The 22930-nt window shown below is 43.1% G+C and overlaps 1 protein-coding gene across 1 annotated transcript in view; it reads left to right on the plus strand.

Moving 5' to 3' along the window:
• SH2D4B (SH2 domain containing 4B) overlaps positions 1-22930 on the plus strand; it is a 113366-nt gene that overhangs the window by 65945 nt on the left and 24491 nt on the right. The window lies entirely within an intron of this gene.

The following is a 22930-nucleotide window of genomic DNA, read 5'->3' on the forward strand; positions in this document are numbered from 1 at the left end:
GTGCAGCGTAATGGGGCATTCTGTCTATCTAAAATTCCCCCACCAGTTTCATTTGGAAGTTGGGCCAGATCCTTTGTGCTGGCTAAGTCATCTTTTTGCCATTCCAGCACTGAAGGAGGGAGATAAAGGTGATAAAATACTGCAGCAGGGAGAACGTTAGTCTACTGGATGGAGCTCAGGGCTAAGCAGTCACATGCTGTATTCCCAGATCAGCCACTAACTAGCTGGCTGACCTTAGGCAAGTCATCCTATGTTTCTCTCTGTCTCACTTTTCATCCTCCTCTAAAATAGATACAGTAAACACTTTGCATGTTCTGTACAATCTTCAGATAAAAAAATGCTATAAATATACAATGGGTTATTAGTTAGATTTACCATAGGGCAACATCTGCAGTAAATGGGAAAAACCTTTTTTAAGATCTCTAGCCAGTGTTTCTTTCCTCACTCCCAAAAGTAACTGTGAGAAAACATCAATTTCAGCTCCAAGAGTCTCTTTCCTTTTCCATAGAGTAGAAATACCATTAATCTAATACCCCAACACATGGAAAATTTGTTTAAGGTAACATTGATCTTTCCAGTTTGTGTTCAAGAAGTTGCAGTGATTTCTTGCAAAATTATTTTTAACATGGAGGTGCCAGGTGTGGCTCCATAGTTCAGACTGTGTTGTGTGTTGTACTGAAAGCAGGGATTCAGCTTTTCTTTGTCTGTAGAATACACTTTGTCCTTTCCCAAAATTATAGCACTTCCTCCTTGGAGACAGAATGAATTTTGGAATATTTTAAAAAGAAATCTGTTATTTAGTGTGAGTTAAAATTAGTGGTAAAAAGTCTCTTTAAAAAGTCTCAGCTCAGACATTGTCTGACTACCGAAATTGGCAGGGAGATGAATCTTGAGTAGATCTGGTGCTGTGCACGTTTGTGTTTTAAAGAAATGTTTAGGATTCAGGGCCCCTCCACACTATTATTCTCCTTCAAGAGAGGCAGAAAAATATGGTCCTTCAGAGAATATCACAAGAACTGCCCTCTTTCAAAATGGCTGCCATCTCCCATTGTTATCAATAGACTGAAGCCATGGCCTGACTTGAGTAAAGATGGTCACTGCCTCCATTCACCTGCTCCTCCCTGCCTCCTGACAGCATATAAAGCCACTTAATAAGTACTTCCCAATGGAAGCGAAGTCATCAACTGGCGTATGATTCCTCAGGGCCCTCAGCTTGCTGGAGCTGCTTGAATATCAAGGAGCCAGAACCAGCTTCTTGGCTATCCTGACCATATCTTGGTTCAACTGATAATCTGGGCTAACTCTCATTTGTACAACACCATTTACAATAGTCTTAAGGTAGTTGTAAAAATTACTTAAATTATTTGAATACTTAAACCCAGAAAATTAAAGGTTCTGGGTTTCATAATTAGCAATTGATATCATACCAACTAATCAGTGAATGTGGGCTCCGAGGACACAATATTAGGATCCCTTCTTGGGCTCGATTCTAGAGATGCAAGAAACTTGTTATGAATTTGCATTTCAGGATGAACTTTGCTAATATCAGTGAATCTTGGTTTTTATGGGATTGAATGGGATTTATGGTTTCAGATGGAAAGCTGTTTTACATGGGTCACAGCTGGAGACAAGTAAAACTGGGCTGTTTTGGCTGAGTTTTGCTTTGATTTGGGAGTTTTCAAACCTCAGTGCAACCCATGCCAAAGTAAAATGAAAAAGTTTATCAGCCTTTTCCCATCTATTGCTGAGTATTACCAAACTCTATCACATACATCTACGTCTTTTGTCAGTGTTCTGCAAATATATGGTATAGGCCAGGAATATAATTCCTTTTGGCAACACAAATATGGGCCTCTACCTTCCTAATACTTAACTGTCCTGTGCTGTAATGAGGGATGCTGATTGCTGAAACATATACTAATATTTTGCCCTTTGTCTGCAGTGTTGTCTTGTTTTTTCCTTCCTTCTGTTTAAACTCCATTTAGGCATGCAGCTCTTTTCCTATGAAAATCGGCTTGTCACTTGTTATTTCTGGGAAAGGTCAGATGTGGCAAACTCTCAGACCCTACATTTTGGATCATGCATAGTTTGACTTCTGAATATAGAAGATTTTCTTAAATCATTCAAGTGTCACTTAGCAAACAAGAGCCAGACTCTAAAATGATCCCATCCTTAGTTAAGATTCGGAAGTCCTTGATGGCTTATTCAGATCTACCTACATTATGTCAATGGACGCTCTCACAAGTATAGGAAGGACATGTCCTAGTCATCACTATTATCAACACATTATTGTCTTATATCTATTATATGCCACTAGTGAAGGAGCTGAGTTGAAGGAGCTGTCCAGTCAATAGGTGTTTGAAAGGGAATCTTCTTTAGGTCGTGAGAGTTGGTGAAGAGACATTTTAGCCCAAAAGTATGGTGTTCCCTCTGATTTCAGATCAAGAATTCCTTCTCTAATGGCTTTCATCTCTCATGTTGTTTGTGGGAAGAAACACTGTCAGATGTAAGTAGACAGGATGGTTCTGCAGCCTGAACTCCTTCAGTACGGGATGTCTAACATTTTTGAGCGTTTGTGTTTTCTTTTGAGAATAACACTGCCACAGGGATAGGATGCAACAGCAAGATTTCTTGTCGCTTCTATTGAAATGAGCATTTTCTGAGACACACAAGTATTTTAGCTGTTTGATTTGATCAAGACTTTATGCAGCAATAAATACAGTGTGCTTGTTTGTTCATAAAGCACACTTTCTGGTTCTCTAAGGGAGGGAAACTTAATAAGTAACAGAACATGTTAGGATGAGATGAAGTAAATCCCAGTGGAGATATGGAATTTTTGTATGTGAATTATCTATTTTCCTATCTGTTACTTCATCTGCTTTTTGCTTGTTTGATTTGCTATTTTGAGAATACAGAGGGATGGTGTGACGTTGCACTCCATATGCTTTATGAAAATATGCTTATGAATGTGAATATGATGTAACTGGTATATGCTTAATGCAAAAGGTCTCTTTTAAGGTATCATTACAAAGCTTATAATCTACTGAGTGTGTTCATCCTATTTGTTTGCATGTATTATTTCTATGTCTGGAGTTAGGAGAATAAGATTGGATTGTATTACTGATGTAAACATATTAAGTGGAAGCCATTAAGGGTGCTTCAGAATCAATGAACTGTAAATGTCTCTGTTTATTTGCAAACCTTCCTGTGTATGTGTGGGTCAGCCCAGGAAGAATGGAGGCTGGGATCTCACAGGACATGTGACCATGTCACATGATACTGAAATCCATCTTAAATCTGGTACTTTTCCATTTAGAAGGAGGGGTGGGGACCCAGAGAGACAAAGCGATAAAAGGGGGTGGAGCAGGACAAGGAGGGCCAGTCATGAGAAAATCCATAGTTATCACCTGAGATGGCTGCCAGTCATGAAAAAAACCCTAGTTCCACCTGAGATGTCTGCTGGAACTAGCAAGCAGGGCTTTGGAGCGGAGCCTGGAGCACAGCTCCAAAGCCCTGCTAGCAAGGACTGTACCAGGAGAAAGGATTGGTCCCAGACTAGGAAGGAGTCTAGTCTGTGAAAGAAGCTTATTGGAACATCTCTGAGGGTGAGATATTACCTGTAATCAGTTTCTTAATGTATTAGGCTTAGATTTGTCTGTTTTTGCTTTATTTTGCTTGGCGAATTACTTTGTTCTGTCTGTTATTACTTGGAACCACTTAAATCCTACTTTTTATGCTTAATAAAATCACTTTTATTTATTAGTAAACCCAGAGTAAGTGATTAATACCTGGGGGAATAAACAGCTGTGCATATCTCTCTATCAGTGTTATAGAGGGTGGCTAATTTATGATTTTACCCTCTATAAGCTTTATACACAGTAAAACGGATTTATTTGGGGTTTGGATCCCGTTGGGAGCTGGGTGTCTGGGTGCTGGAGCCAGGTAACCTGCAGAGCTGTTTTCACTTAAAGCCTGCAGCTTTGGGGGCGTGACCGGACCCTGGGTCTGTGCAGCAGGCTAGCATGTCTGGCTCAACAAGGCAGGGTTCTGGTAGTCCCAAACTGGCAGGGAAAACAGGCTCAGAGGTAATTTCAGCACATCAGGTGTCACTCCCAAAGGGGTCTCTGTGACTGAACCCGTCACAGATGGATCCTCAGCTTGTTTACATAGAAATGAAGTTAAGGAGCACGTGATGAAAAAAAGGGAGAATAGGGCCTTATCCAAAGCCTATTGAAGTCACGGACTTGTTGGGTCAGGTCTCTGTGAATGGGACAAACTCTACCTGGGGGGATGGTTGTTCAGTGTGGTTGTTCGGTTTCAAAATCCGGTTCCGAGTGGACTGATCTATATCCCCAAAATCATTATTGCAATTAGTACTAAATGGCACCCTTGTTGGCAATCTTAGCACACAGACCACAGATTGAATCAGTCTGGAGACTGAATCACTCTTTTGTCCCTCCAGGGGCTTCCTCTTGAACAGGGTTGAGGTGTATTGTCATGGATGGACGGGGAAGAATGTATTGCTGTTGCCTTATATTGTTCCTTTTCCATAGATAAACAAGCCACTTCAGGACTGACAATTCAGCACTTTTCATCATTGCTGAATCCAGCATATAGGAATGAATGTACATCTCGCCTTGGTAGGGTATGGTGTATATAACCTCCCATGTATTATAAAGGTACCGCTGTACACAGAAATGGGACATAGGCTGGGAAAATTTATGTGACTAGTGTTTGGTGAAGATATTGATGGGGAATTCCTGGGGACCACTACATTTTTGTATCAAACCCTTTAAGTGGTAATCCCCAAGCATGAGAATATTATGTTGAGTATCTTTAAAAGAGATACTATGCCCCTGCAAGGTTATGTATTTGTGGACCATGAGTGGATTCACTATATAATGATAGTGATGTGATTCCAGCTCTGTATTCACTGGGAGATGGCCTACAGTTTTGGCATCGCCATATCAATCCCAGCCATCTAACTAAAATATGAGGTACTAGCTCATACAGACTGTATTTTTCAAGGACAGCACAGTGTGTGGTGAATATGTGCTAAATCTTTGGATTCCTTGAGGGCTACCACTAGCTGATGATGGGTGTTTCAAGCCTGGTTAGTCTCCAGTAACATATGACAAGAAAACCTGACAACTTCATCAACTCTGATTCAGTTCTCAACTTTTCACTCTGGAAACCAGAGGTGTTTTTGATTGGCTCTCAAAGATGAGAACTTCTGGCAGTATGTCACTCCACTTAGCTCTCAATAATAGTTTTAGTCTATCAGTCCTTTGGAAGGCTTTGGGATTGTTTTTCTAGTGCCGTTATGGTTCAAAAGTGTCAGCATAGAGAAGTTCTTGGCAAACAGAAGAAATGTTTTAGACCCTGGTCCCCCTTATAGGAGAGCAGAGTTTCAAAGTGAGGTAACAGGAGCTGTGGCATGCAGCAGGGAAAGAGGAAGCACAAAAGAGCCGCTGAGCTATTGCTCTGAAATGAGAGAGTGAGGTAACTGAATAATTCATGTGAATAGGCTAATTGCTAATGTGAAAATAGGCTTCCCTGTCCCTTCACAATAGGTAATCTTCCTTGCTTTCTGTTTCACTGAGACTCAAGTGCTATCTACCAAAGAAGTAGATGGTGGTTAGAAAGAGATTACTTTACTGGACAGGTGTTGGATGCTAAAAATAAGTCGTTACACAAATGTAACCACAGATGTAGAGAGATGTTTGCCTGGTGGGGCGTGTTCAAAGTTTAGGAGACAAACAGGTTAGGTGCACTAAGTAGGAACTGCCTTAGTATGGGAAGGGTTTTTGTTTTGTTTTGTTCTTTTAAACTAATCTGTGTCATTCCAAGGTTTAGGTAGCATCAAACTATTTTTTTTCACTTGGTAATGGTGGGTATCCAGCACTGGACCTTTTTTTTTTTTTTTTAAACATGAAGCAAAGCAAAAAGAAGAAAGAACAAAAGTAATTTGAAACTGACTATATAGATTCTGCTGTCATGTTTGGAAATAATGTGTGCAAACTAATCAGTACATTACAAGAGGGTCATTTATTTAGAGTAAATCAAATATAAGGACTTCATTCATTTTTGAGAAAGTAAAAAAGATAAAAAGCAAGGACAAAGCTCTAACACATACTCCAGGAGAAGAAAACTTTTCTTGATAGAAGTTTCTTCCAACCATTGGACATGTAGTATGACAGGGGTGCCATTTTTACACTAAAACAAACCAATACAAAAATAGTTGCTTATAAACATCTAGAATGCTTTCTCTTGATATGCATATACCCATCTATTATATCTGTATCATACTAATCATTTACTAATTCTTTATAAGCTATTTACAAATGGACTCAACATAAAATGTGACTGAACAATCAGTATTTAACCCCAAAATAGTTACAGTTCTTTGCATATTTCCCATTTAAAGCACAGCAAATATTGTAGTAAAATCAAAGCCCAGAAACTATAGTCAGCTTTCTTGCAGGTGGTCTGCTGACTGGCCCTTTCCCCTCACTCCACAAAGCATTGTGATGACAGCCCTATTGATCCAGCCTCCAAGCAAAAGCTGTGCAGTTATCCGTCTGACAGCTCCTGTGGAATGATGGCTTTCGAATCTTGCTAAGCCAAAATACTCTCAAACAGGCTCTCAGTAGGATCACTTGTGCTCTGTGACACCCAGAGAAAAGGCACATGGCTGGGCTGAAACAGGAGGGTGGTTTGGCTTTCCAACTGTAGTTTGCTCAAGTAGCAGTTGGTTGTGACACTTAACCTGTTGTCACCACAAGAGCTAGATGCTGGGAGATGATTTGAAAACAAAGGGAAGATACTTCAGTGAGTTTGCTGACTGCTAACCTAGATATGCAGCTTCTTTCTGTGTGTGTTTGTGATGGCCAGGAGTTAGAGAAAGGGGGTTGTGTGTGTGTGTGTGTGTGGAGGGGAGCACACCACTCCCTCCTCTATTAAAAGCAAAGGGAGTGTTCCCCTTCTTCTCCCTGACGGAGCCTTGGGAGAGGTCAGTTCCCCCTCCTCCTGCCTCTTTTAGGTCTAGCATGCTCATAATTGTTTATAAGTTCAGAAAAACATAGAGGGCCAGATCTACAGCTTGTACAAATCAGCATAACTTCATTTGAATCAACAGGACTATACAGATTACCATCCAGCAGCTGAGGATCTGGCCCACTGCGTCCGCCATATCATGTTTCAGAATCAGTCTGTATCTTTGTGAATCAGTCTGTAACTTTACTGAACATTCTGGCCCTGAGGTTAACCACCCTTTTGCCCACTGAATTCTGCATGCATCTTTCTGGGACTATACACTACTATTGTAAAACAGGCCCAGAATATTTGATTATAAATGGAGCAGTTTGCAATTGTGTACTTGCCTCCTTGAAGATTTCCTTTGGGTTAAATTATGCTGCAGACACGTCTGAGCATTTAAGTTCAAACTGAAAAGTAGCAATAACTCATGAGACTGAGAGCACAGCTTTCTCCTCAGTTTCCCCAACAACCATGCTAAGAACTCCTTTGCAAAGTGGGCATTGCATCTGCAGCAGAGTCTATACATGATTATGTAGCCAAATGAATCTCCATTCTCGCATTCAAGGGCCTGGATCCTCATGTCCTGTAATCTATCATAGATCCATTGACTTAATTTTGGACACAGGGGTCCTTAATTCTTGAACCTGTGTTAGCAGCCCTGCCCTATAAGAATTCTCATTTGTTTAGGCTGATATTTGCAGTTTGCCAGATCCTTAGCGGCTGTAATCTGTAGTAGCTCCATTGAAGTAATTTCCACCTATTGAAATCTGGGTTCATTTTAGATTTAGGGCCCCTAAATTAGGATTAAAGTAGTGTGAATAATAGCACACACTGAAGGGCTGTCAGATTACATGAATACAAATTTAGACACCTTTTAATTCGTGCCTGCAGTGTCCACACGGGGGAGTGACAGTGGAGAACTTTGGTGAGCAGTGCTGTTCATACCCCTGAAGTCCTAACTGTGGGGAAGTGTAGCTATAGCCGTAGATCATACTGCAGTGAGCTTCATTCTAGCTCCTAGTTCATTGTTCCTCATCATATATGATATTCCATTACAGTGCACACTTAGACCATCTTTTCAGTGATTCCACTGACTTCATTGAGCTTTGGATCAAGCCCCAACACTGGAATACCATAAGCAATGTACTTTAGAGTTACAGTACTGCTGCTCAGAGGTTTGAGCAGCTTTTACAGTGCCTACCAGCACTCTTGCTTGACTTATGCTAGTGCTACAGTATCCCATTGTCACTTTCACGAGTGCTTAAAGTCAAACCTTGGTCTAGGACTTGGTAAACAAAAATCAGTCCATAAGTATGTTTTATGCAAGTAGACAATAACTTTGTTAATTACAAACTTCTCAGTCTAGCCAAGTGCTTTAGAAGAAAAATTAGTAGCTCAAATTCCTTATATAGGTTCTAAAGTATTTACCAGAAACTCCACCATCAAAGTGTTTTTAAAAATGTATTTGGAATTTCTATTAGTTTGAATAGAGAGGAAAAAAAATCCATGTATAATATGACAAATGTATATATATTTTATACTATGCATATAACGTCTGACCCAAAGCCAGCGAAGACAATGAAAAGACTCCCAGGGGCTTTAGAGCAGGCTAGTATTGTACGTGGTAAATGTGTGCATCCATATTTTAAGTGTGTGGTGCAGACAAAGTAATACATATATATATTTGTAGTTTATATATAAAAAAATTGACCAAAGCAAACAAACATTTTTCACCTGTGGAAATATATGGACAACAAAAATCACAGTATGTTTTCTTAGTTAACTATCATGAGTCCAGTTATACAATTAGAATTCTGGGGTCCAGGTTAACTGTGGCATTTATCTGTCTCCTTACACTCAGCGAGCTCTCCAGACACTGATTTACAGTGACAATCATCGCTGAGTTTGCAGAAGGGATGGTATCCTGACAGTTTCTTGATGATCTATAAGACATGATGTTCAATGTAAGTTGTTAGCCTGGGCAGTTCTTGAAGTCCACCATGGACATGTCTATGTAATTATAAAGTCTGTCGTCTTTCTGGAAACTTTCATTTCTTTATAAAGCATATATTGGGGGGGGGGAGGGTGGATTTTTTTTTTCTTTGAAGATTTACTGCTAAATGGCTTACCTTTTAGATTGTTTAAAACAATCTCTTGTATCATAACTCACTACAGCAAAGCACAGTTAGGCTATTTCATTTCTAACATTTGGAAATATGTGCATCAGCCATTGCCAAGCCATCACTTTTTGACAAGCTAGGATGTGGCTAGAATAAAATTTTTGCCTTTAATGGCTGACACATAGGGTTTTCTTCCCACATAATCACAAGTAGTTGTGATGGTTGCAGTGCAAGTTGTGCTGGCCATGCAGCTGTCACTGTGCTGTGTGTCTTATTCAACAGATTCCCACTGGTTTCATGTGCCAGTTTAGCTATAAATTATGGACTGGATCCTCTGCTGCAACCTAGTCACTTTGGGTATGTCCGCACTGTGATAAAACCCCACAGCACCAAGTCTCAGTGCCTGGATCAGCTCACTCAGTCTCGCAGGGCTATAAAATTGTAGTATAGATGTTCAGGCTTGGCTGGAGCCCAAGTGTCCCAGAACCCAGACTCAAGCCTGAGCCCATATGTCTACACTGCAATTTTATAGCCCTGTGCCTGAGCCCCATGAGGCCACGCCAGCTGACCCTGGCTCTTAGAGTCAGTGCCACAGGTTTTTTATTGCATTATAGACATATCCTTTGGATTGCCTGCAGCAGCGACGCCAGGGTTTTTGCCGCCCTAGGCGGCAGCGCTCCTCCTCTGAGCATTCGGCAGCGGGGGGTCTTTGGGGCACTTCGGCGGCGGGTCCTTCACTCGCTCCGGGACCCGCCGCTGAATTTCTGCCAAGGGCGGCAAAATGCCGCCCCACAAATCCTGCCGCCCTAGGCGACTGCCTAGGGTCGCTTAGTGGAAGCGCTGGCCCTGACTGCCTGCAGCAGCCAGTTCTCCCTGGTAAGCATAGGGTGTCTGCTATGACATGGGGTGCATAGGAGCATGACAGGGGCAGGGAGCAGGTAGAACTTGCTGGATGGACCTCTCCTTATTATCTAACTGGTATAAATTAAAGTAAGCCCCCAGGCTGCTCTGATTTTAGCCCGCTCTGGCGTAGCAATGATTACAGAATCAGAAACCCACCACTGGTTCCTTGGGGCTTCCCCCTAGCTGCTGAGCCCAGCTCCAATTTTGGACCTATATTTGGACCTATATTTCATTATTTTCAAGTAATTGTAACTTTCTTTTAAAACAACTTGGGTACAATTCAGTACAAATCAACATAAACACGAAGCAATAAGGAGACAAAATGGATAACGTCAGCCACTCTAGTAAATTAGTGACTTGTCAATGACTGTAATAAAATATTTTGCCTACTACCATGCTATCCAATTAACCTTTAGACATTCAGTGTTCAACATTGGACCAACAATATTACTGTTTAGATCATTGCACTAGTGAATTTATCTCTCTCAAGCATTTCCTTTGTTTTGACTGGCAAATCAATACTGAGATGAAAACAAAGCAATTCTAAATAATATACCGGGGGGTGGGAAGAGAAGAGAAAACAAAAGACACTGAACATACTGCGGTTCATTTAGTAAACTGCAAAACCTTTCCTGCATGGCATTGCCTTTTGATAAATCCATCCCATATGATTGGTACAAAATAGTATTTCAGAGAAGTTTCTGACATATCTGTATGCTAGTCACTAATTACAGGTTATGTCTTAGAAATTTATTTCTGATTTCATGTCTAAGAAGACCTTGATTCATATCCCTTATGGGTCCTCAAATAGAGCAAAACCTTACTTCTCTGTTTCACAGTGAAGTGAGGCTTCGTGTTTGTGAAGTGCTTTCGGATTCTCATATAGAACTTCAAATTATTATTATTGCCTTTATGGTAAGAACTTTTATTATTTACAGGAATTTATACAGTGTTATGTCTGTTACAGAGCTTATTATGAAGAATTTGGGGCCTGAAAGGTATTTTAAATTTCGAACTTTATCAATGACATCTCCTAACCTATCCCAACACTACCTAATTTTGACAGGACCAAAAGGTGTGTGTCGCATCTCTATCAAGGGTCAATTTAATCCCAATCAAATGTTCTTAGATATGCTGTTATCTAGTAAATTCTATCCTCATTTCCCCCTTATGGAGCCTGTCAGAGGTAGGGTGGGTCCCTGATATCTTCAGAAGGCCAGCTATTCCCTGACAGGGCCTTTTTATGAATGAAGGTTGTATTGATATGCGATGAGGTGGTATCAATACTCAGTGATCTTGGGTCAGTAAATGTGGATGTGGCACCATCAAGCTTTAATGCAGTGTCAGTGTGAAGAAATAGACTTTACAACACAGAATCATAATGCTTTTCTGTCCCAACGGATGAATATTGGAAGGTGCAATGCTACTTCTCCCACAGGCTTGACTGAGTGGGCTGTTTTTTCTTCCTGATTTTATTGAATGGTTCCTGGAGATGCTCCGTGATAAAGGCAGGAGCGCCTTATAAAATGTATTGTATAAGTAGATCCAGTTTTTCTTGTTTTTTTTTTAATAGTTAAGATCTGCATCAGTCAGCCCAATGATGATTAAAATTTCTTTTTATTGTTCATTTTGCTGCTTGCCTTCTGGCTTGACAAAATCTGCCAGTGGCTTCCTATTATGTAGATTAGTGTAATTATTTTCTCTTCATTTAATGAGTCTGATGGTGGTGGTGGTGGGGGTTCTCATAAGTATTTAAAGCTATATTGGTGGTGGGGGAACTGCCCTAAGTATTACTATTGGAACATCTTAGCTATTCATTTCTAGGTTAGGTCCAGACCACATCACAAGTCTCTCAAAAGTTATCCTTTTCATTTGAAGGCTGTTTAGTATCCTGTGTGAGGTGGTGGTCTCAATCCAGTCTTATAAACCATGGGCCTGATTCTCCATTGCCCTGCACCTTGTGCAACATGCATATAATACACAATCTGAATGGCAGTGTGTTACACCCATTTTGCACTGGGATAAATGACTACACAAGGCACAGAGCAACAGAGAATCAGGCCCTGAGTGTCAACGTCACAAAAGCTACCTCTACCAAAGTTCATACCACTGATTGCAATCTCAGCACAGAGATCAAGGATTTCCTTGGAAATTAAACCCATGTTCATTTCTAGAAGTGATTCCTTCATATCAGAGCTGAGGTATAATGGTGGTGGGATAAGGTAAGCTTGCATTGTTGGTGCCTATGGCGTACCTCCCAGTTTTACAAGGCACATTGTTTATATAGGGGACTGAGTTTGTATTGCAATTGTTTACAGCCATCCAAACAGATGAATTAGTTACTTAACTACCTGTTTGCTCACACAAGTATCCAATTTTACAGGCAATATTGAACCAATACATCACATGTTTCTGCATATTCCATTTTTATTACATCAACATGATTTAAGGCAGGGCCGGTGCAAGGATATTTTGCGCCCTAGGCGAAACTTCCACCTTGCGCTCCCCCCCCCCCCAAATAAATCACATACATTATACACAATACATGGTCACTGAGTAACATGTTATAATTTAGAATTTATGTTTCCGTGCTTTAAGTTTAGCAAATTTAGAAACAAGTTCCTCCAAGTCAATGCTGTGAGCAATGTCATGTTCCAGGGCCGCCCAGAGGATTCAGGGGGCCTTGGGCAAAGCAATTTCGGGGGCCCCTTTCATAAAAAAAAGTTGCAATACTATAGTAACATGTATTTGGAAATGTAAAAAATAACTAGTGAAATACATTCAGAAATTAATTTGGTACCAATAGGCTGTCGCTGCCTGGGGGTGGTGCTGCTATTGCCCAGGGCTAAGTGGGGAGCTGGGCTCTGGGTTCGGGGGTGCCTGGCTCACAGGGGCTGGGCTCAGGGATGTGGGGAGATGGGGTCAGGGGGGTGTCCGGCTCAGAGGGACTGGGCTCAGAGCTGGGGGTCAGGGCTGTGGGGAGGATGGGGTGGGGGGTTTCTGGCTCAGAGGGGCTGGGCTCAGAGCTGGGGGACAGGGCTGTGGGGGATGGGGTCGGGGGGGTGCCCGGCCCCGGCCCCTTACCATGCCGCTTTCCCCCTCTCCCAGGAGCTTCCGACATACTCGTGGGGGCCTGGGGCAAATTGCCCCACTTGCTCCCCCCCTCTGGGCGGCCCTGAACTCAGATACCGGGCATGACAGAGGCTGGAGCAGGGAGAGGGGGGCACTGGGGCAGCTCAGCTCTGCAGGCTGCCATCCCCTCCAGCCGCCCACGCACAAGGGGAGCAGGAGAGGGACCAGCCAAGGACCAAGGGTGCAGGAGCACAGGTGCCTGAGGCCAAGCTGTGGGGAAGCATTTACCTTGCCCAAGGCACGGGCGTTGGGGTCCTCCTTCTTCCTCTGCTTCACCAGACCGCTGCCTGAGGCTCTTTTCTTCTCCGTGTCCCCCACTGGGGCTGACCGTGGAGGCTGAGCCAGGAGGCAGCCGCCCCTTTCCTCCAGAAGCCCTGCTGTTGCACCTGTCGCCGGGCTTGTGCCCCGCCAGCAATGAGAAGAATTGCATGGGATGGAGCGGCCGGTGCGCTGGGAGGGAGAGGGAGTCTGAGCCGCCAGCAGGCAGCCCAGGGGTTCCCCTGTGTCCGCATGCTGACACAGGGGAACCCCTGGGCTGCCGACGGCGCGCAGACACAGGGGAACCCCTGGGCTGCCTGCCGGCGGCTCAGACTCCCTCTCCCTCCCAGCGCAGTGGCCGCTGGAACGATGTAAAAAAAAAAATTGGGGCACTGCTTTTTGGTGCCCCCAAATTTTGGCATCCTAGGCAACCGCATAGTTGGCCTAAATGGTAGCACCGGCCCTGATTTAAGGGCAGGCTTTGCCACTCTTACTCATGCTTGAGTAGTGTCTTACTCCTCAAGTAGCCTCAATGAATTCAGTGTGACTGAGTGTCAAAATCTGACACTTTAAATTAAACAATTGTATCATGGACATTTTTAGACATCAGTATTTTATTTTTAAACCAGTGCACTTTAAGGATTACGTAATTTTTAAAGTATTTGTCAACCCTTGTCAGCATTTTTAGAGCTAGTAGAATATATTGCTTTATTTGAACTGTACAGTTTCTCTTCATAGTCAGAATTTTTGTTTGACTTGTGTTTCTTGTCAAGCTGAAGCACCTGTTTTGCAAGTATTTCTTTTGGGACTGATTTTCAAAGGCAGGTTTGACATTTAGATGTATGTATGTAGATCACTAAAGGGAAAAATGGCAAGCTGATAAAAATCAGTTTGTGCCAAAACTAACAGAAATTTCTTCAGGAAGATTGAGGCATAAGAATATCTGGAAATAAAATGGCAGATATTCCACTGTACGGCTTAATTAATTTGAACAAGGCTTCCGACATCTGAACACAAACTGTAATGAGGCAGCATCACAAATGAGATATTATCTGTATTGGCATATATAATAACACAGGGTACACAACAGGGCACTGATGTTTTAGGTCAATAGCTGTTTTCACACTTAAGAAAGAGCTGTGAAATGAAGCACAACATTGGTGGCTAGTTTTACATATTGCTGTAAATATGTCAGCAAATGAATCTTTCTGTTGTGTAGCATTCATCTCCCTTAATTAGTTTTGGTTAGGCTATCCCCTAAATTTCATGCTCAGCTCCGTATGGTTTAATGTTTCCAACCTTTGCTTATCTCCTCCTCCACTGCCACCCTGGGTGCTTGAGGTTACTTAGTTGGAGCATGGATTGCAGTTAAACAACTCCCATGTATAGTGAGCACAAGCATGTTTCTGCCCCAGCAGAATATGCTGAAGAGGCTGCCAGGCTCCTTTCCAGAGATTTTCTTACTCTCGTGAAGCATTTCAGACCTGTACTTACATACAAAATGTCCTCGCACTTTAAATACCTGTTTGCTTCAACCCTTCAGAAAGATAAAATATCGTAAGCTCTAAATATAGAGTCTTTCAAAAGTACTTACCTTCTGCTTCTGAGATACCTTGAGACCTAATTATATATATGGGTATGCAAACATTTTTACAATAGGTTTTTTCTGTTTTGACATTATTTTTTACTTATTGTAAAAGGTTAAGTGAGCCCAATTTTTCCATTGGTTTTATACTTATGTAACACCATTGATTTAAGTGGAATCAAGTCAATGGGACTTGCATTAAGTGAAGGCAGAACACTGATGGATACTTCTTGATTGGTTAGTTACATATGACATCTAATCAGAAAAATGAATTGATATCAAGTGACTTATCTAACAAACTAAAAACAATCCAAGTTTAAAAGTGTGAATAGTTTCACAAATAGTTCACTGTGATATGTATATAAAATATTGTGAAGCAATTCATGAATAATTTTGCATAATGAATGCATTCAAGAACTTCAGCCTGATCACAGATATTCCACAGACAGGAAAAAAAGTTAAATTCAATTAATTATGTTTTATTAATTATTTGCTCATCCCCTCTCTTTCCGAGAAAAACAATGGGCTCCAGTGACTGTGGCACTGTGTGATGTGTCTTAAAGTTATCCTGTGCTGGCAGTACTGTGATTTAGCACATCTCTGTGAAAGTGGCATGTTAATAGCTATGGAAAGAGGCAAGATAGTTTCTTTTGTGGTGTTACTGCTTTAGGAAGCATAGGCATACTGGCCGTGATTCACTGCAAAGTGCTTTCAGAAGTGAGCTATTACAAACAATATTTTAGCAAAAGGTATATACAGTTAATTCTTTGAAATTAGACAACCTTATGTGGAATTAGTTGTACAAAATTCCCCTTTCTATTGACTGGAGAAAATATTTGAGAAATCCACTAAAAATTATTATTACAACTACAGTAGCACCCATAATGCACTAGTAGTTGTAAACACCCACAGAGGCAGCCAGATTGCATTCTGTGGAGCAGCATTAACATCAAAACATAAGGATATGTGGGTACATATTTCATAAGTGCCAAAGGAGCCGAAGTCCCATTTCCAATAGCACAGATGTGTCATTGACAGTCAGTGGGACAGGAGTTCCTAAGACATTTTTTAAGAGACCATAGGCTCTTAAATCACTTAGGCAAGTTTGAATTTATTTCCTTAAAATAACCAGTTCATTGCACACTGACTCAAGCCATAGAGGTGTGCAGTAAGGTGTTCTCATTCCCCGTGGCAGCAGGAATTGGCATGGGGCGTGGGATCTGGCCAGCAGCAGTATGGAGCAAGTGTCAGGACCCAGCAAGCAGACAGTCAGCAGCCTGGTAGCAATCACGGCCTGGCCCTGGGGAAAGAGGGGGCGTCAGGAGGGTGCAGGGCTGGGGGGAGCTAAGGAGGAGGCTCAGGGGCTGGGCCAAGATGGGGAGGGGAAGGGGGCAGCAGAGGACTGGGAATGTGGGAACAGGGCCTGGAGGGTAGGGGATGGGAGGAGGGAGCAGGGACATTGGACAGGAGGAATAGAGGTAATGTGATACTTCCCAGGGGTACCAGGGCTGGGAGGCACCTAGTTACCATCTGCCCTTAGTGTGAGAGAACCTTGTCTGTGCCTGCCATGGGTCAGCTCCCCAATACCACTTGCCTCAGGAAACACACTCCCCTCTAGTTCCACACAGAGTTGTCAGGTTAGTGATAGGCACACAGCAACCTGTGAGCTGTCTGAGTAGCTCCTTGGAGTGCCCATCCCCTGGTCCACTGGATATTTGCAGTATTCACTGCTTCCCAAGAAACAGTACACTGCTGCTTACCAATTACACCTCAACTCATTGCTCTGCTTAACTCAAAGCGCTTAGATTTGTGTATAGTTAAATCAGCTATGTGTTTAGTTAGAGCATAGAGATTCAAGTTGTAGCAAGAAGCAGAACTGGAAACAAAAGGTTACATATAAAATCAATGCATGCATTCTAGATACTAGACTTAATTAACAAGATAGTCTCATGTCTAACCAAGTATTGCTCAACCAAAATCTGTGCAGCGTTTTACAGCCAGGCTGGCTATGACCCTTTCTAAGAGGCAATGTGTGGGGGGAAGAGGCATGCAGGGTTACGTGGCCCCCCCAGATTTCTGTCAGGGTAGGAGTCAGGCTTGGTGTGGATGTGGGGGATGTGCATGGGAAAGGCACGAGCACTTCTGAGCTCTGCTAGGAGGCACCCAGAGCAGGGAAGAGAGACTGGGTTAGCAGCACAGCTCTGCCAGATGACAGAGCCGGGGGTTGAGTACCCCCAGGCATATTGGAAAGTCAGCACTTGTGTCTGTACATATTTTTTGCAATGATTATGATGACTGGTCGGCTATTGGATCTCAGTAGAGACCTGACAAAGCACCCTTTGGTGAACTATTATGCAGATAACTGACCTAGGGGATCCCTATAAAATTGGGATTTTTGCCCTCTGCCAGTTTGCGCCCTGGCTCACATCCTCAGAAAGACAAAATGCAATTGGAGGGTTGCCTTAGTAAAAAGTTGGGAATCATTCCAGTAAGGTTCCAATGTAACTATAGAGTTTATGAAACAGTATCCCTCACATGGAGTCTAAGCTTCAATAAAGAGAAGTGGGACAGAGAGATTATTTTGATCTTTCCTGGTATCAGCATAGGATTTGCCCTTAGGTAGTGAATTAAACTGAGATTAGTGTATATATTTCCTGCTCTGGTTTCCTTCTGTGGTTCACTATATATATCATGCTATAACCTTTAGACTTGCCTATATTCATATCCAAGTTGCAATTCTATATTTCTTATAACCAGCATATGATTGTTGATTATTGTTTGCGGTTTTCATTTCATGGTGGGTGAAACAATAAGCATTGAGCAAACACAGTGTTCAGCAAACACAGCATTGAAACAAAGATATAAGTGGTGGTATTTTGATTCCTAACAACCCGGGTTTATTTTTCATTTAGCACATAAAAGCTTTTTTATACATCTACTTCTTCGGAGCCAATGTGACAACCATATTTACCTCAATAAGATGCTGCTTTGCACTTGTGCTGTATTATGCTAATAAGATTCTGTGTAAATTGACCCACACGATGTGCCAATTTTCTATAAATAAAGATCATCTGAAATTATCACCGTTACTTTCTGAAAGCAGGTAGCTCGGAAATGAGTAAAAGCCAGTTGTTACAATTTTACAAAGATCTCCATTTTCCTTTTTCTTGATTTCAGGATATTTTCTCTTTCTAATATGTACACGTAGATGTGTATTCAGTATCAGATATGAAAGACTTTAGCATAGTTTAATGCTCCACTAGAGCTGCAGTTGTTGTTGTTTTATATTTAGATTGAGTCATAGACTTTAAGGTCAGAAGGGACCATTATGATCATCTAGTCTGACCTCCTGCACAACACAGGCCACAGAATCTCACCCACCCACTCCTGCACCAAACCCCTAACCTATGCCTGAGCCATTGAAGTCCTCAAATCATGGTTTAAAGACTTCAAGGTGCAGAGAATCCTCCAGCAAGTGACCTGTGCCCCATGCTGCAGAGGAAGATGAAAAACCCCCAGGGCCTCTGCCAATCTGCCCTGGAGGAAAATTCCTTCCCGACCCCAAATATGGCGATCAGATAAACCCAGGAAAGAATTCTCTGTAGTAACTCAGATCCCACCCCATCACAGGCCATTGGGCATATTTACCGCTAATAGTCAAAGATCAATTAATTGCCAAAATTAGGCTATCCCATCATACCATCCCTCCATAAATGTATCAAGCTTAGTCTTGAAGCCAGATATGTCTTTTGCCCCCACTACTCCCCTTGGAAGGCTGTTCCAGAACTTCACTCCTCTGATGGTTAGAAACCTTCGTCTAACTTCAAGTCAACTTCCTGATGGCCAGTTTATATCCATTTGTTCTTGTCCATATTGGTACTGATCTTAAATAATTCCTCTCCCTCCCTGGTATTTATCCCTCTGATGTATTTATAGAAAGCAATCATATCTCCCCTCAGCCTTCTTTTGGTTAGGCTAAACAAGCCAAGCTCTTTGAGTCTCCTTTCATAAGACAGGTTTTCTATTCCTTGGACCATCCTAGTAGCCCTTCTCTGTACCTGTTCCAGTTTGAATTCATCCTTCTTAAACATGGGAGACCAGAACTGGACACTGTATTCCAGATGAAGTCTCACCAGTGCCTTGTATAACGGTACTAACACCTCCTTATCGCTACTGGAAATACCTCGCCTGATGCATCCCAAGACTGCATTAGCTTTTTTCACAGCCATATCACATTGGCGGCTCATAGTCATCCTGTAATCAACCAATACTCCGGGGTCCTTCTCCTCCTCTGTTACTTCCAACTGATGAGTCCCCAGCTTATAACAAAAATTCTTGTTATTAATTCCTAAATGTATGACCTCGCATTTGTTAACTTCTCAAATAAGGAGATCAGGGTAGTTTGGCATGATCTACCTTTTGTAAAACCATGTTGTATTTTGTCCCAATTACCATTGACCTCAATTTCCTTAACTACTTTCTCCTTCAATTTTTTTCCCAAGACCTTGCATGCTACAGATGTCAAACTAACAGGCCTGTAGTTACCAGGATTACTTTTTTCCCCTTTCTTAAAAATAGGAACTATGTTAGCCATACTCCAGTCATATGGTACAACCCCTGAGTTTACAGATTCATTAAACATTCTTGCTAATAGGCTTGCAATTTCATGTGCCAGTTTCTTTAATATTCTTGGATGAAGATTATCTGGGCCCCCCGATTTAGTCCCATTAAGCTGTTCGAGTTTGGCTTCTACCTCGGATGTGTTAATATCTTCCTCCATATCCTCATTCCCATTTGTCATCCTGCCATTATCCCTAAGCTCCTCATTAGCCTCATTAAAGACTGAGGCAAAATATTTGTTTAGATATTGGGCCATGCCTAGATTATCCTTAACCTCCACTCCATCCTCAGTGTTTAGCGGTCCCACTTCTTCTTTCTTTGCATTCTTCTTATTTATATGGCTATAGAACCTTTTACTATTGGTTTTAATTCCCTTTGCAAGGTCAACTCTACATGGCTTTTGGCCTTTCTCACTTTATCTCTACATGTTCTAACGTCAATAAGGTAGCTTTCTTTGCTGATCCCTCCCATCTTCCATTCCTTGTTTGCTTTCTGCTTTTTCTTAATCGCCTCTCTGAGATGCTTGCTCATCCAGCTTGGTCTACAACTCCTGCCTATGAATTTTTCCCCCTTTCTGATAGTTTCTGCAATTTTGACTTGAAGTAATTCCAGGCCTGGGGCAGTGAAAAAAGTCCTTTGAAAATAAGGCTTCATATATGCAATGTCTCTCCAGTGGGAAGTGTAGAATCCTTAATCATTGCCGGCGCCGGTGCAAGGATATTTTGCGCCCTACGCGAAACTTCCACCTTGCGCCCCACCCCCCCCAAACAAATCACATACATTATACACAATACGTGGTCACAGAGTAACATGTTATAATTTAGAATTTACGTTTCCGCGCTTTAAGTTTAGCAAATTTAGAAACAAGTTCCTCCAAGTCAATGCTGTGAGCAACGTCATGTTCCAGGGCTGCCCAGAGGATTCAGGGGACCTGGGGCAAAGCAATTTCGGGGGCCCCTTCTATAAAAAAAAGTTGCAATACTATAGTAACATGTATTTGGAAATGTAAAAAATAACTAGTGAAATACATTCAAAAATTAATTTGTAATAATTTGAAAATACATTATTTAAAAACATTAAAAGCTGTAATGGTATGTATACATTTGCAATTACATAATGGGCTGTTGCTGGGTGATGGTGATGGTTTCCGGCTCAGAGGGGCTGGGCTCGGAGCTGGGGGTCAGGGCTGTGGGGGATGGGGTCGGAGGGGTGCCCGACCCCGGCCCCTCACCATGCCGCTTACCCCCTCTCCCAGGATTCTCCGACATACTCGTGGGGCAGGGGGAGCCTCCGACATACTCGTGAGGGGCCCTGCGGGGCCCGGGGCCTGAGGCAAATTGCCCCACTTGCCCCCCCTCTGGGCGGCCCTGAACTCAGATACCAGGCATGACAGAGGCTGGAGCAGGGAGAGGGGGGCACTGGGGCAGCTCAGCTCTGCAGGCTGCCGTCCTCTCCAGCCACCCACGCACAAGGGGAGCAGAAGTAGGGACCAGCCAAGGACCAAGGGGGCAGGAGCACAGGCGCCTGAGGCTGAGCTATGGGGAAGCGCTTACCTTGCCCAAGGCACGGGCGTTGGGGTCCTCTTTCTTCCTCCGCTCCACCAGACCGCTGCCTGAGGCTCTTTTCTTCTCCGTGCCCCCTGCTGGGGCTGACCGTGGAGCCAGGAGGCAGCCGCCCCTTTCCTCCAGAAGCCTGCTGTTGCGCCCGTCACTGGGCTTGTGCCACGTGCGCTAAGCAGAGCTGTGGAGCTCTGCCCAGCCGCTGGCGCCCCCGCTGGCAATTAGAAGAATCGCATGGGATGAAGTGGCCACTGCGCTGGGAGGGAGAGGGAGTCTGAGCCGCCGGCAGGCAGCCCAGGGGTTCCCCTGTGTCCGCGTGCTGACACAGGGGAACCCCTGGGCTGCCTGCCGGCGGCTCAGACTCCCTCTCCCTCCCAGCGCAGCGGCCACTGAAGGATGTAAAAAAAAAAAAATTGGGGGCGTCGCTTTTTGGCACCCACAAATCTTGGCACCCTAGGCAACCGCCTAGTTGGCCTAAATGGTAGCACTGGCCCTGATTATTTCAGAAAGTGAAAACACCTTTAAATTAATGGTAGATTAGATACAAAAAAAGAATTCACCTAATTGAAGAATAATTGTTCTAAATTTTCTGTGTTTACACTTGGATGCCTAAATATGTTTCAAAATAACAGTAATATTTTTTCTTCTCGGATTTTGGAGAACCCAAATGGGTTAGACAGAGACTGTACCTTCCATAAATTCTAATTTTGATTCCCAACCTGATCTGACTTTTATTTTTAAATGTGATCTTCACCATGGTTGGAAGCTCTCATTGTGGGATACTTTTCTTACTCAAAGTGGAAAGAGCTGGCTCATAGATAAAATGTAAGAGAACTTTATGATTTTGGTGTCTTAGTTTGTCTATGCTTAACAGATCTTTTATTCTACAATGTAAGTCCTCAGTATTTACTGTTGTAGCATTAATCTGCCATGCACAGACTGTTCACCATGCTATGCTCTTACAGAACCTGTATTTGACTGAGCAATAACTGTTTGTCTACTTTATCTAATGTAAATGTATGAAGAGCTAAAACAGTTTATCTGAACCCTCTCAGACTTTGAACATTGAGTTCTATGGCTCCAATCTTGCAAAGCACTTAACCAGATGCTTAATTTTAAATCAATAGGACTTCACATGCTTAAACTTAAGCATGTGCTTAACTTTGCTGGATTGAGACCCTATGTGAATGATATGCCCAACAGTAGGGTTACCATATTTGCACAGTCAAAAAAGAGGACGGGGGGGAGGAGCCCTGCTCTAGCCCCGCCCCTGCCCTGCCCCACCCCCAATCACTCCCTCCAACCCCCTGACTGCCCCCCTCAGAACTCCCAACTCCCTCCTGCTCCTTGTCCCCTGACTGCCCCCTCCTGGGACCCCTGCCACTAACTGCCCCCCTAGGACCTTACCTGTCCCCTGATTGCCCCGACCCTTATCCACTACCCCACCTCATATTCACACCCCCGACCCCAGACAGACTCCGGGGACTCCCATGCCCTATCCAACTGCTCCCTGCCCGCTGACAGGACCCTCAGAACTCCTGACCCATCCCACCCCCTCTGCTCCCTGCCTGCCTCGACCCCTCTCCATACCCCTGCCCCCCTGCCAACTCCCCCAGAATCCCCGACCCATCTAACCCCCCCTGCTCCCTGTCCCTGACTGTCCCAACCCCTCTCCACACCCCTGCCCCCCTGACAGCCCCCTCGAACTCCCGACC

The sequence above is a fragment of the Malaclemys terrapin genome, chromosome 7 (assembly GCF_027887155.1).
Source record: "Malaclemys terrapin pileata isolate rMalTer1 chromosome 7, rMalTer1.hap1, whole genome shotgun sequence".
NCBI classification, from domain to species: Eukaryota; Metazoa; Chordata; order Testudines; family Emydidae; genus Malaclemys; species Malaclemys terrapin.